The sequence below is a fragment of the Molossus molossus genome, unplaced genomic scaffold (genome assembly GCF_014108415.1).
Source record: "Molossus molossus isolate mMolMol1 unplaced genomic scaffold, mMolMol1.p scaffold_m16_p_15, whole genome shotgun sequence".
In the NCBI taxonomy this organism is placed as follows: Eukaryota; Metazoa; Chordata; class Mammalia; order Chiroptera; family Molossidae; genus Molossus; species Molossus molossus.
This window is the reverse complement of record NW_023425350.1, coordinates 39,753,895-39,768,028: the sequence shown is the minus strand read 5'-3', so window position 1 is coordinate 39,768,028 and position 14,134 is coordinate 39,753,895. Positions and strand designations below refer to the sequence as shown.

The window sequence follows — 14,134 nt, the reverse complement described above, 5'->3', positions numbered from 1 at the left end:
GAGACTCTGCTCTACCTTGAACTACCAGAGACTCCAGGGGCCTTCTGTCTCACCTGAGTTTACAGACTCCTATTTCACTGGTTTCCATCTCCTCCGACGCTCAGACGGGATGGGCCTGGGGCCTTCCCCAGTTGCTTTTCGTACAGGGAAAGGAAAGCCCTGCTTCATGCAAACAGTGATAAACTTGTGGAACTTATTATCTCCAAAAATAGAACTGACAGAAAAGAAACAAAAAAACTTTTTTGAAGTTTGGATGTGAAGGAGTTCCAAAATATGGCACTTTGGCATATTGACCATTTTGAGTTAAAGGCACTTGAAAGACAGTAGATGCAAGAAAGAAACTCTGGTCTTCCTTTTTTCCCTTGAAAGTAGGAGATAAAATTCCCACGTGGCAGAAGCCCACACTTCCTCCTGTGCCAGGAGAAAGAAACATTCTCATTGCCAGAGATGTGAAGTCAAGGCTCAAAGAAATCTGTAGAAACAGACCTTGTTAAAATAACTCTTATCGTTCTTTAGTTTCTCCATATATTTTAGTTACTATTCCACTATTTCCAGTCTTTGTTCAACCCAGCATATATGCATTTAGGCCTAGTCACTTCTTGGGGTCTTCTTCTTCTTTGTGTGTGTGTGGGGGGGGGGGGCAGAGAGGGAGAAAGAGAGAGAGCTCCCATGTTCATGTAAATAAAGTTAATATGCTTTCTCCTGTTAATCTATGTCAGTCCAAGCTCCAGAAGAGTGGAGAAAATTTTTACTTCCTCAATAAGTGAACTAATGAAATTCAGATCTCTAAAAGATTGGGAACATTAGGATGGGTGTAAGGAGCCCTGGCCGGTTTGGCTCAGCGGTTAGAGCATCGGCCCATGGACCAGAGAGTCCTGGGATTCGGTTCCCGCTAAGGGCATGTATCTCAGTTGCAGTTTGTCCCCGGCCCCGGTTGGGGTTGTGTGGGTGGCGGGCAGTCAATGTGTCTCTATCACATCGATGTTTCTCTCTCTCTCTTCCTTCCTCCCTCCCTCCCATTCTATCTGAAGATAAGTGCAAAAATGTGCTCAGGTGAGGATAAAAAAAAAAAAAGATGGGTATAAGGAAAGGAAGTGATATCACCCTTTGAATGTCCCTCAGTCCTCTGTTAAACAATAAAATGGTAGTCCAGGGAACCATGGGTCTGAGTCAGTGTTGCAATTCTTTTCTTTCTTTTTTTTTTTTTTGGTCATCCTCACCCAAGGATATTTTTCCCATGGATTCCTAAATACAGTGGAAGAAAGGGAAGGAGATACATAAAAAGAAACATCAATGTGAGAGAGACACATTGATTGGCAGTGTAGCAATTCTTATATACAGCAATGGCTATGGGCATTTGGGGGGAGAAAACAATGAACAAATAACCTCGACTAAAATAAATGTATTACCAAAAGAATTTTTAAAAAAGAAAACCAATTTGATAGAGCTAAGTGATTTTATTTATTCTTTCATCCATTTTGCTAAATTTAAAATACTCAACAAGAACCGAGAAGAAAGATAATTCTTCCTAATTTTTTTTTTAATCTTCTTCTACCGTAACCTGTTAGACTTCATAAGACAAGCTCTCCTGAGTGGGTAGGCAAACAAAACCACAAACTCATGTGGGAGAAGGGGCCTGCCAAGGGCGTGCCTCCGGGAGAGCCGTCCCTGGTTGTTAGTAAACCTGCACCCAAGCCCCACCTTGCTATGGTTTCGGACAATCGCCCTGAATCCTGAGCATTTCCAGCTTCTCATGCTTACATCCATCTTCTCCTAGCTCTGGACTTTTGGCTCTGAACTCTGCGTGTTTCTGCCATTAGCCCTGTACACATAATGTTTAAACATCTTCTTCAATCATCCAGAGTCTGGCTACACACATTGTCTGGCTTGTCCCTGAGGTTCCTGGGGTCCTCCATGGGATCTGATAGGAATCACAGCCTTAGCCTCGACCCCTCAAATCCTAGTCCACCACCCAGTTACTCAGCTGGTAACATCGGCCTCTCCTACAGGGGTCAAGTCTGAGACTCAGGTGTTTTAGAATCTGCTACTAACTGTTCGACTCCATGGGTCTCAGTATTTTCAGAGTAAAATAGGGGTAATACCCTGCCCACCTCCTAAGGATTTGGACTCCTCAGAACAACTTCATACACCCATGAGGAAGAGTGTTATGATCCTAAGAGCCTCTTTCTACACAACATTGTCCTTGACTGTGTGCTTAAAAATAGGCCCCATGATTTCCAATTAAAAAGAAAAAAAACCAATGCTAACCCAGACAAGCAAAGCAATTAGAAGGATGTAAGTAAATACTTTGAACTGTTAAAAAGAAAGGTACTGTCGAAAACTGATTCCTGGACTTGATTTGTAGTCATGGCTCCAGCCTAGAACCAATCGGTAGTACAGCATTTGATATAAATAGCCCCCATTTGATATAATAAAATGATGATCATCATTATTACTCCGAGAGAGAAGACACACAGTGGAAACATCACTGCCTCCAGAAAATTGCTAAACAGGATTAATACAAATGATGCAGGCATTTCCAGATTCTGAGTGTCAGTGAAACCCTGTCTCTGCTCAGCACTTTCTCCAGAAGTGTCTGAGTCAGCCCTTCGGCACCCTAGGGGCCCGGCGTGGCACTCCGTGTCAGATTCCCAGCTTCTCTAACACCAGGCAGCGTCCTCATCCAACTGGTGACACAAGTTTTCTGATTAAACACCCTTTGTAGCCTCTGGTGCCTCTTTCATTTGCTCTGCCTCCTTTATATCTCTCTGGGATACAATTCATTCAATCTTTTTAAAATAAAACATCTGTTTAACCCTGCCCCAAAGAAACCTCCACTACCCTATTTGCTTTAACAGCCACGTGGTCTCCTAACGCTGCCCAGCAGAGATTAAACAGAAGAGATCTCTCCCCACTGTTGCTTTAACCATTTCACACGTGCGAACCTGTGATCTCAGCTTTCCTTGTGCCCGATGACTAATTGAGTTTGAGACAGTGGCTGTCAAATGCTGGAAAAGGAATGATTTATGGTAAAGATATTTTTGGTCTCAGATATGCCCGGCTTGGGGGGGAATAAAAGAAGTCCTTACTGGGTCAGGATGGAGACAATAGGCAGAGTCTAACAATGGAAGGGCCCTCCTACAACTAGCTGGTCTATTAACTGAATGCATCGAGTTTCCATCTTTGCTTTCACCCTTGCTTCTGGGTAGGTGATCCTGCAGATTTTTATTTGCATTTATTTCCGCGGCGACACGTATCCCATCCCGGGCTATCCTTCCCTGAGATCTCACTGGAGCTGCGGCGGGGAACCGTGGAGAAGCGACCGCCGCAGTGAAGAGCCAGCCGCCCACCCCGCCGCGGGCAGATGATGTATGCTCCAGCCGGCCCCTCAGAAATGTTCCGGTGACCCACGGAGGAAACTCATTTCCTGCCGTAATCTGATTGCCATTCTCTCACTCGGGACTGTAAACTGGTTTTATAATGCTGCCCTCGTGGGGGACAGGGGGAGGGTGGTGGAAAGGGACGGAGGAACTGATTTTTAATTGTTTTAACATGCCCAGGGAGCTCAAGTCAGAACCAAAGCATGTCGACCTATAAGCTTCAGAAATACCCATAACATTAAAACGCTGGATTCTGGTGACTACATATTTGTTTTATCACGGGGATAATTTCAGCAGCTGACAGACCTGAGCCCTGGTCGGGTCACGGTGCTAAGGGCCTGCCTTTCTGGGCCATTGCTTGGCCGGGCCCTCTGCTGCCCTGGGAGCCGGCTCGGGGAGCCGGGAACCGTGTCGCTGTTTTCCCACCTGCAAACCCGCCCCCCCAGGCTATTGCCCAGGTTCCCCTGCCCTCGGTCCGCCCAGCAGCACTGCCAGGGCGCCCTCCCTCCCGTCAGCTCCGCTCCTCAGACTGGCCCCAGGACGGCCTCTCTGCACCCCAGCGTTGCTCACAGCCCCAAACCCTGACTCCTGGAGGATTCCCATAACGTGTTAGCTGGGTCTTTGGTGATACGCCCGGAAATGGGAGCAAAGTGCCCCCAAGCGTTTAGATATCCAGGAGTGAGGAATTCAAAAGACAGGTCTTCATATCTCAGGGCAACAGAGGGAAACAGCTTTCACCTCACCTTCCTCCTCCCTCATGTTCGACCCTCCTGGCCCCCAGCAGTGCCCACTGCTCCCAGCTGCCTCCACAGCTCCGCAGCCCCTCTCCCCACTAGGGGTTCGCTGTGTAAAGGCCCCATTCTTTCTCCTTTCCCCAACAACTGTGCTCCGGACCTCTCTCTGCAAGATCGCACGGGGACTCTCAGCTACAAGAAACAGAAACTCAACTCCCACCAAACCAGGAGGGGAATTTACATCGATGGGAATTTTGAGGGCAATCCAACTCCAGGAATAGATGGATTCAGGAGTTCAGACAATGTCTTTTGAAACATGTTGCTATTTCTAAGCTCTGCTCTATTGGTCCCGGCTTCATTTTAAGATGCCGCCTCCCTACGGCAGAAGGAACCATCAAAGCTTTTGATTTACCCACCCTATGGCTAAGGGTCCCAATAATTTCAATAAAAATCCCAGGTGGGCTTTGAGTAGCCTAGCTTAATCATGCATCATCTCCAAACCCTTCACCACGGCCGGTGGATTGTGGCAGTAGAAAGAGGGTGGAAGACATTGGGAAGCCTGTGGGGATGTAAATTGCCATCTTGTTCCCCTGGCTCATCAGTCTAGTGCCCCCCATAACTTCTCTACCATCCAAAGGCAGGATGTGACATGGTCTAACACCACAATACCACCACTAAACTTCTATTCTCAAAGTGAGGCATCAGGGTGGCCCAGCTGCCTGTTAGGATGCTTTTCCTGGGCCCCACCTCAGACCTATTTAATCAGAATTTGGGGAGAGTGGGACCTGAGAGTCTCTAGTTTAACAAAGCCCTAAGTGGCAAAATTGGTATTTGAACTGCCTAAGCCCATTTGTCTGCAGAGCCTGTACCCTTCAGCACCCCAGACATAGTAAATGGCTTCATCGTCCAGTCATCCCATCTGCTAACAGCTGCCTAGGGCACAGGATTCTGAGGCATAAATATCCTGACATAAGGGGAAGGATCGCTGGAATTGATTAGAAATGTCTAGCTGCCGCGCAAGGTAGAGAGGGGAGTGTCAAAATATAGACCAGATATTTGCTGTCCCTGCACTTTGCTATGGCAACACAGATGGGGGTAAAGGTTTCCTAATTTTATTGGAGATTATATTTAAATACACACAAATCAGGTGAATGTTCCCAGGAGTTGCTAATGATTTCAGATCTGTAGTCCAGCTCCCCTGCTCACTGTAATTTAATGTGAAGGCTATTTTAGTACACACCAATGAAAGCAAATAGGTGTGTGACTAAGCCACATCTGTAGATGATCCCAAACCATTTTTATTTGGTTTTAGAGTTCCAGCAGGGATACGATGCTTTAAAATTGTCAATAGACTATCTGACATGATTGATAGATGTTCTAGCAAGTTTCTGGACAGTATACAAGGGTTTAAAGAGGAAAGAGACATTTCATTTTCAGGTAAAGCTCAAAAAAACAAAGCTTTATCTTTCCGAAGGTGACTCTTGATTGTGTGAAGATATTTCCACTTTCCTTAAGCCCATGGTTCTCAAACTCCAATGTAGGGGAAAGTTAACATTAGGAAGTTAATTTAAAAAGCAGATTTCTAGTTCCCTGCCTTATCCAGATTGTCAAGGATGGAGATGGCAATCTTCACTTTAAATAGGTACCACAGGTCTAAGGACCACACCTGGGAAGCCCTCCTTCAAGCAATGCTATAGGACAGTAGTTCCCCAAGTTTTTCAATATGAGGAAACTGTTTCTACTCAAATTACTTCTCAGATAATATTTCTCAACTTGAAGCCCCTGCAATTTATTTTGTAATGATTATAGATAAATGTGTTTTATCTACCACAATAATTACATACAAATATTTGAAAATGAGTAGGAACTCTGGGTAAGAAATTGTGTTTAATCCATCTATATGCAATGCTCAGTGCACATGTAGATTGAAAATCTTTTGCAGATAACCCTGCAAACCTTCCATCCACTCCTCCCACAATCGTGCCCGCCCACTGCCCACAGAGGTCCACAGGCCAAGGTGGGAACCACCAGCTACAGTTCTGATTCCTGCTTACTCTTTAGCTCTGTTGTCACTTGTAGATGGGCCATCACTCACCTGAGTGGGAGGGGGAAGAAAAGTCACATTCATCAAGGAGTTATGTGACAGAAAGGGATCCGTATTAGCAGCTTTTCATCCATATTTTCATTTAAAAGCAGAAGTCCAATTCCTTCTTCCGCCTTCTGACCAACAGAGGAAAAACGCAAATTTGATTAATAAATTCTCATTGTACTATAAAATCAAGTATCTCCACCTCTTAGATCTCCATTCTAGTGTTTATGCTTCCTGTGGCTAAAACCCACTTTTGTAAACAATATCAAACCAAGAAGGGTGTTGGTCCTCTACTGTGAGCAAAACACTAGGCTGAAGACCATAAAGGCTGCATTAAAAATTAGTGTGGGTGGCCCTGGCCGGTTTGGCTCAGCGACTGGAGCATCGGCCTGCGGTCCAGAGAGAACTGGGTTCAGTTCCCGCTGGGGGCACGTACCTCGGTTGAGGTGTGTCCCTTTCACATCGATGTTTCTCTCTCTCCCTCTCTTCTTCTCTCTCCCTCCCACTCTATCTGAACAAAAATGAAAAAAATGTCCTCGGGTAAGGATAAAAGAAAAGTAAAAAATTAGTGTGGGTGGAAATCAGGGGCTTCTTATAATTAAAGAGGTAACCATTTGGGTATTTTTGGTTGGTACCTATTCTGTTTGTCAAATTCTAAACGCTTATCAAGTTTAGAAACTGAGAAACAGGAAGGATTGTCCTGCCTTCATGAAAAGTCACCGCTTCCAGCAGATGTGCTTAAATACATTTATGGTCCCCACTGCCCTTTGCTTAAGCTCACATTCAACTTCGCTTGAGTTCCCTGAGAAATCCTCGAGTAGGGTATGGGAAGTACTGGTCTCCAATTCAAAATTCACAAAGAAAACCTATAAAGCACACGTGGACAACAAAATGAATATATGTGTAAGACAAAGAAAGACCCCACAATTACCCATAACCTGGAAGTGTTTGCCCAGGATCGCGGTCCGGCCCTGAAGGACTGGCTTGTCACTACTGCACGTTTGCGTGATGTTGTCATAAAGGATAACAGTGAGGACCTGGCCTGCGCTAATAGCCCAAACTTAATAACACAAAGACAAAAGCACTCAAAAAGCTGGCTTAATCGACTCGGTTCTGATCATGTCTAGCTAGGCTACACTTGGGTTTAAAACCATCAGATCCCAGACAATCGAGCTGTAGTTCATTAAGAAATGCTTGCAGGGTGTTGAGAAAAGAGAAAATGATAACTGCCTCATTGGGAGAATTTTTTTAATGCTATTTGTCTTCATGACACCAAGGAGAAGCTCAAGGAGATTCCCCGCCTGCATTGAGTTTGCAGTGACCTTTCACCCCTGTTGATCTCGGACCGGCTGTTCCAATCCCACGAACATGGAGGCTGGAAGCTCAGAAGCCCGACAAGATGTTTTCGGAGACGGTTTTCCTTTGGGGGGCAGTGGAAGGGAAAGAAGTTGAGGACGATCTCTCCAGCAAGACACATCGCCTGTGCGTTAGCTGACAAAGGGTTAAGAGGACGTCAGGTCCAGGTTCCTGCTCAGCAGTTTCATTGCTGCAAGCCAAGGAACATTTGAGGGAGGGAGGGCTGTTACTGGGGACCTCATTTTTCAAAGACCTGTCAGAAAGCTAGTCCTCTGGACGGGTTTGATGCAGAAACCAAGAATGGGGTTCGCTTCCCAAATTCGAACTGGGCCCCTATGGACTTGTCCCTAGCAGGAATTCTCTAGCTATTGGCTACTGTGGTCCTTTCATCCATTAATGGATTGTTTCCCAGAAGAGGTAGACTGAAGAGAGGGTGGGCGCAGGGACGGGTTTCCAAAACCGCACGTGTCAGAGTCACCTGGAGGGCTTGATTCAGTAGATCTGGTGGAACCCAGAAACTTGCATTTCTAACAATTCCTAGGTGGTGCTGCTGGTGGAGGACTTAGGACCACCGTGAGAGAAACACTGTTCTAAATATACTTTCCACAGTCTTCTTTCAGCCTTAATAATCACACACCAGCCCAATAAATGTTGCAGATTACGTTATAAAATATCAATTATTATTATTACTATTATTATTATTATTCCTGGCTACTTTGAGTAGCACCTGTGTGCCAGTGCTGGTCTTCCAGGGCAGGCATTATTGCCCATTTCACCAATTAAGGCCTGATCCAGCCCAGTCTCGCTCCTAAAGTCATGCCCTTCACTACTTTAATACTCTTTAAGTAATAAAACATAAATAGAAATTAACCAACCTATAAGTATTTTTAATCAATGTCTTTCCTATATTCTAATAGAAGATATACTTATACTAACTCTCTACATGGAAGAATATGAACTTTCTTTTTCCTTATGTCACTTAGAGCCAAAAGAAGGAATATCTGAAGAACACTGCAGCCCTGGCCAGTGTGCTCAGCGGTTAGAGCATCAGCCCACGCACCAAAGGGTCTCGGGTTCAAGTCCAGTCAAGGGCACATACCTGAGTTGCAGGTTCAATCCCCACCCTCGTTGTGCAGGAGGCAACCAGTCAATGTGTCTCTCTCACATCGATGTCTCTCTCTCTCTCAATCTCTCTCTCTCTTTCTCTCTCTCTCCCTCCCTCCCTCCTTTCCACTCTCCCTAAAAACAATGGAAAAAATATCCTCAAGTGAGGATTAACAAAAAAATTTTTTTAATAAAAGAATATGCCCTGGCCGGTTTGGCTCAACGGTTAGAGCGTCGGCCCGTGGTCCAGGGAGACCCGGGTTTGGTTCCCGCTAAGGGCACATACCTCGGAGGCAGCCACTTGATGTGTCCCTTTCACATTGATGTTTCTCTCTCTCTCTCTCTCTCCCACTCTATCTGAACAAAAATGGAAAAATGTCCTCAGGTGAGGATAAAAAATAATAATAAAATAAAATAAAAAATAAAAGAATATTGTGAAATCAACCAGCCAAAAAATGTGGACTGACTTCTTCCTCGATGCTGGAGGACCACAGGACAAGTCAGCTTCCCAACCCACAGCACCGGAATCAGTAAGGGAATAGTGTAAGATGTGTGTGAATGTCAAATACAAGTGCCACAAGATTTTTCTTTTTTGTATTGGCAAACAGTAGTAAACGCAAAAGTTAATGTCGCACCCAAACAATGTCTTAGAGCAGTGGTTTCCAGCGCTGCCCAGCACCAGAGTAGCCCGGAGGGCCTGCTCAAACACGCGTGGCTGCCTCCCAGGTTCAGATTCAGCAGGGCAGGTGCTGAGCCCGGAATCCGCACTTCCCAGAGTGTCTCACGCAGTGCTGAAGCTGCTGGTCCAAGGGCCACACTTTATGAACCATTGCTTTAGAACCTTGGTTCCAACCCATCTTTATTCACTGATTCGGGAGACTGCTGGAGCGCCTGCTACGTGTGTAGTTTCTTTCTAGCTCAGGATAAGGCTGCAACCCAAGCGGACAAAAGCTCTGCCCTCACAGAGCTCACTATCTACAAGGAAAACTGACTGGAAATAATAAACTCATAATAGAAGAAGAAACCCAAAGAAAGACAAAACAGTTAAAGCAGGCAGATGGAGGGATTCTGTATTAGCAATGTTTTCGCTTCTCTGAGGAGATAATATCCATCAGAGCAGAAACCCGAAGGTGATGGGCCAAGGCAGTGTGGATATCTTGGTGAAGAGAGGTCCAAAGAAGTACAAAGGCCCTGAGGCAGAAATATCCTCAGTGTGTTCAAGAAAAGGAGACGAGTGGCAGTAGGGGAGTGTGCAAGAGGGAGAACAGTAACAGAAGAGGTTCCGATTTAATAGGAATCTGCATTTTTTCAAAGCTCCCAGGACAGTCTAACACACATCCAGATCTGGAAGTGACTTCTCAGATGCACTTATTTCTGAAGCTCATCCGACTTTCCTCACTTCTCATCAACACTATGTTGGAACGTGAGCTGAGAGTAGACACATCTCTGGAGGATGAAACAAAGACTGTGTGCCCATAGGGTAAGGCTTATTGACCTACCCAGGGACTGGATTTGGCATGATTTTCATTCAAAGAAATCTTTCCTCTCTCTTAAACAAGAGCCTGAGCCAACCTATACACTGAGTGTGGAAATGGAGGATACGGGCTGAATGCAGAGAGGAGGGAGCAGCTCTTGGTGGCAGGATATGAGGGGCTAAGGAGGGAGGAATGGCTGTGCGTGACTGAATGAGGATGAGGAGGAATGGAATTCACATGACAGCAATGAGCCTGAGGTCACACACGTCTATGTGAGTCAAATAAAATTATGTGTGTGTGTGTGTGTGTGTTGGGATGAAGGTGAGATAATGAGACTTGGATAAAAGGTCATAGCTGTACACAAACAGGTGACAAATGAAGCCCCAAATTAAATAAGTTCCCTGGAGAAGTAAATGTGGGATGTGGAGAAGGGAAACTGGGCCCTTGTGGGGAGAGATGACCAGGGGCGAAAGAGGGGAGTAGGGTCAACAGCAGAGTACAAGAAAAGGGCGCCAGCCCACCAGCCTGTTCCCCAGATTCCCGTTTCTGACAGAGCTGCAGCACATACGGAATGGGCAAAGGTCAGTCCTCCTGCTCTTCAAGCGCATAGGTGTGCAGCCAGCTGGCTTTGTAAAAGGGATCTCCCATTATGCAGGACACTTTATCCCATAAATAAGTCAGACTCAATTATTTTATATCAAAATAATATCTTAGCTTTTAACGAGCACAACTGCCAATACCCAGAGTCACGCGTTATAAATCACTATTTGCTCCTTCCTACACTTTCTAATTTCATGCTAAGGAGACAGGGCTGAATGGGGTCATTAATCTGAATTAGAAATACTGCGACCAGCTCTGCACTCTGCTGGCTAACATTGTGTGGCCAAGTGGGATCTGTGGGGGTTTTCCCTTCCACACGGTTCTGAGGAAGAGGTGGGGAGGGGGAGAGGCTGAGCTAGTTTTAACTTCAGCCCTTTTTCGTTCCAGACGCCACTAGGGCATCTCACATTGGGCTCCGAAATCATTCTATTATTTCAGTGCTTTTACTGAAGCTGTGGTCAAATGACAAGCTTTGCCCAGCCTTTGTCTGGAATTCAGGAAGGCTCACCTAAGTGGCCCGAAACAATGTCCTCTTTATGAGAAAAAGGGGACTTGTATATTTTTCTGGCGGAAGTGACCTAACTCATGCACATTTCGCTGGTGAGGACATGGAGGGCCGGCTCCAAATGAAGCAGGAGCATCTGTAAGGCAGGGGGCTCAGGAAGTCTCTCTCACCACGGCCTGCTTGCTTCAGAGGAAACGCAATGAATGGTCCTTGGAGAAACTTAACTGCAAAGTCATCAGTTACAGCTTTCATATACTTATTTCACTTGCATTAACTACTTACTGTGTGGGCTGAGAAAATAGACAGAAAACTCGTTTATTAACTTACCTTCTTTAGGATTCTGGCAAGACTTTTGATGGAATTACTAGGGCTAACAGGAGTCAGGGGTATCTGAAGATTCAGAGGTACACCAGCCTCGTTCTCCCCCCTCCCCTGGAAAAGAGGCACAGATTACAGCCGACACTTCGTGTAGCAACCTTTGGTCAAAAGAGGCCTTCCCTGACTCACCTCACCCTGCTCTGACCCCTCATTGGTCACAGTCATTACTGCTAACAATATTACCAGTGAGACGCACTAGAAAGGAAAGTGGGTTCCAAAAGGGTTGGAGAAATTCCCAGCAGGCATTTCTGTTAGGGTGTGTCTGCAGGTATAGCTTAACCTTCTGAGGTCATCAAAGAACGCATCTACGTTCCCTCCAGTCAAATCTAGATGACTCTGCAAGGGCCAGAGTGCAGAGCTGAAGGAACTGTGGTTCTGAGCTAAGGGTCATTCGTGCGTCTGTTCTAACCACGGGGCCCCACCACACCATCCCAGAGTCGTTGGAAGCTGGGAGGATGGGATTCTCAAATTTTCTTTATGGTTTGTGCTTGCAAAATATTCCCTCTGACACATCTCCTGACCCCCACACTCCTTTCCATGGTCCTGGACAGTTAGGTGGCTCAAACAATCCCAAATGCCACTTCGCTAAGAACCAATCAAGCTGGCCAGCATCCACTGCCCCCTCCCCCTGCCCCCCTCCCCCTGGGAGACCCACAGGTGACTGGAGTCAACTTGCTTTGGAGCCTGGGGCTTTGGGCACTTTGTTGCTGCTCTAGAGCTACGGGAAATTTGAGTAATTTTCTGGGATCACAACCCAGGGTCCCAGTCAGTGTAATTATAAGTCAATCACTTCCCCTCCAACTCTGGTTCCTCTTCCCTTTGGGCAGGTAAAGTCATTACCACAGTTCCTTTCTCCCTCAGTCAGACATTTGCACAGGTCATTTACCGCATGTCTCATGAATCTTCTCAACTGAATGTTAGCGGCGGGGGCATTCATTCATTTAACTGAGAACAGCAGAAGGCCTGTCTGGGGCCGAGGCCTGCTCTCCACAGCTCAGGGCGCCTTCTGTTCCCCGTGTGAGTGCAGGGCGGACGACACCCAGGAAGAAGCCCCCCTGAGCTACAGCCCAGAGGCCCCCAACAGGCTGCCCTCAGCCCACCACAGCCGGCTGGAGACACCCACAGTACACAGGGCCAGAGGAAGAACACGTCTCCTCAAGGGAGGCACCGGGTGCAGGACAGGGGAGAAAGGGTTTTGTGTGCACTGAGCACTGTGAAGAACCCCTTCCGAACACGGACTACAGGGAAAAGAGAGAAAGAAAATGCCTCCTCGAATCAAGTAAAGCAGTTCCAGACACAGGATGGGCACTGATGAGAACTAGTTTTGTTGAGCCAAGAGTCAGGGAGGCTGTGTATACTCTCCCCAGGACGCCCCCTGACCACCTTTCCCCTCAGGCTCCCTGAGTGAACCCACCAAACAACATGGCAGAAAGTGTTCACACTACGGCTCTGCATTAGGGGCAAGATGTTCCCGCCTCGGCCTAAATCCAGCCCACAGAGCTGGCTCGCCCTGGGGCAGCTCTACCCCTGCGCCGCCCTCCACCTCTGGGCTAAGACGCCCCAGTGCTCCCCGCTGCCCGGCTTCCGGTTCGCAGCCGCCCCTTCCTGACAGCGCGGTTGGCCAGTGACTCGAGCCGGATTCACTGTTGGCTCCTGCCCCTTGTTGCATTTTTAATTAAGTAGTTTAGCTGCTGTCAGCATTTCCACGATCATTTCTCATGCTCCTTCCTTCCGCGTCTTACAACCTAGCAGCAATTCCCCAAAGAGGATGTCAGTACAGCAGCCTGAAGCACAGGGAGAGCACCGGCACAGTCCGGGGGCCTGGGTTCAAATCCCACGTCAGTACCGTATTAGCTGTGAGGCCTTGGGCGAACGATCCAGCCCCCCTAAATTCTGGTGTCTCCGTGAATAAAACAAGGGTGATACCAGTACCTACCTCATGGAATAGCTGCGAGGATAAATAAGCTAATGAACAGAAATACTTCTCCTGGGTCTAGAGCATCACTACCCCAACGATACAAAATGTGAGCACATAGGCACTTCTAAATTTTCTAGTAGCTTCATTTTTTTTAAAAAAAGGAAAAGAAATAGGTGAACTTAATTTTACTTGTATATTACAAAATACTGTCATTAGAAAACATCAATATAAAGTATAGAAGTGAAACTACCTTTACATTCTTTTTGTGGTACTAAATCTTTTGGAATCTTACACGTATTTTAGGCATCTCAATGCGGACTAGCCACATGCCAAGTGTTTATGGACCGTGGCTATAATATGGGGCAGCACGGGTCTTGGTAATATTCAGTAAAGGCAGGTTCTTTTCACTTAGACTCTGTCTTTCCATGCCTTAGAGTTTAGAGATATTTGGAAATAAACTCTGAAATTGCCTTTAGGCCCAGTGCTGAAAGGCTATCTTTGAATTTCAATGCTGATCTTTTCCTGCAGAACAGGAAAGGACATGGTACCCAGCCACCTCTGTGCAGGTAGAAAGTTTTGCAGATCCTCTGCTCTA

The 14,134-nt window shown here is 46.4% G+C and overlaps 1 pseudogene; it reads right to left on the bottom strand.

Moving 5' to 3' along the window:
• Positions 1-7,680, bottom strand: part of LOC118631162 — a 31,977-nt pseudogene extending 24,297 nt beyond the window's left edge.
• Between the last annotated feature and the right edge of the window lie 6,454 nt (positions 7,681-14,134).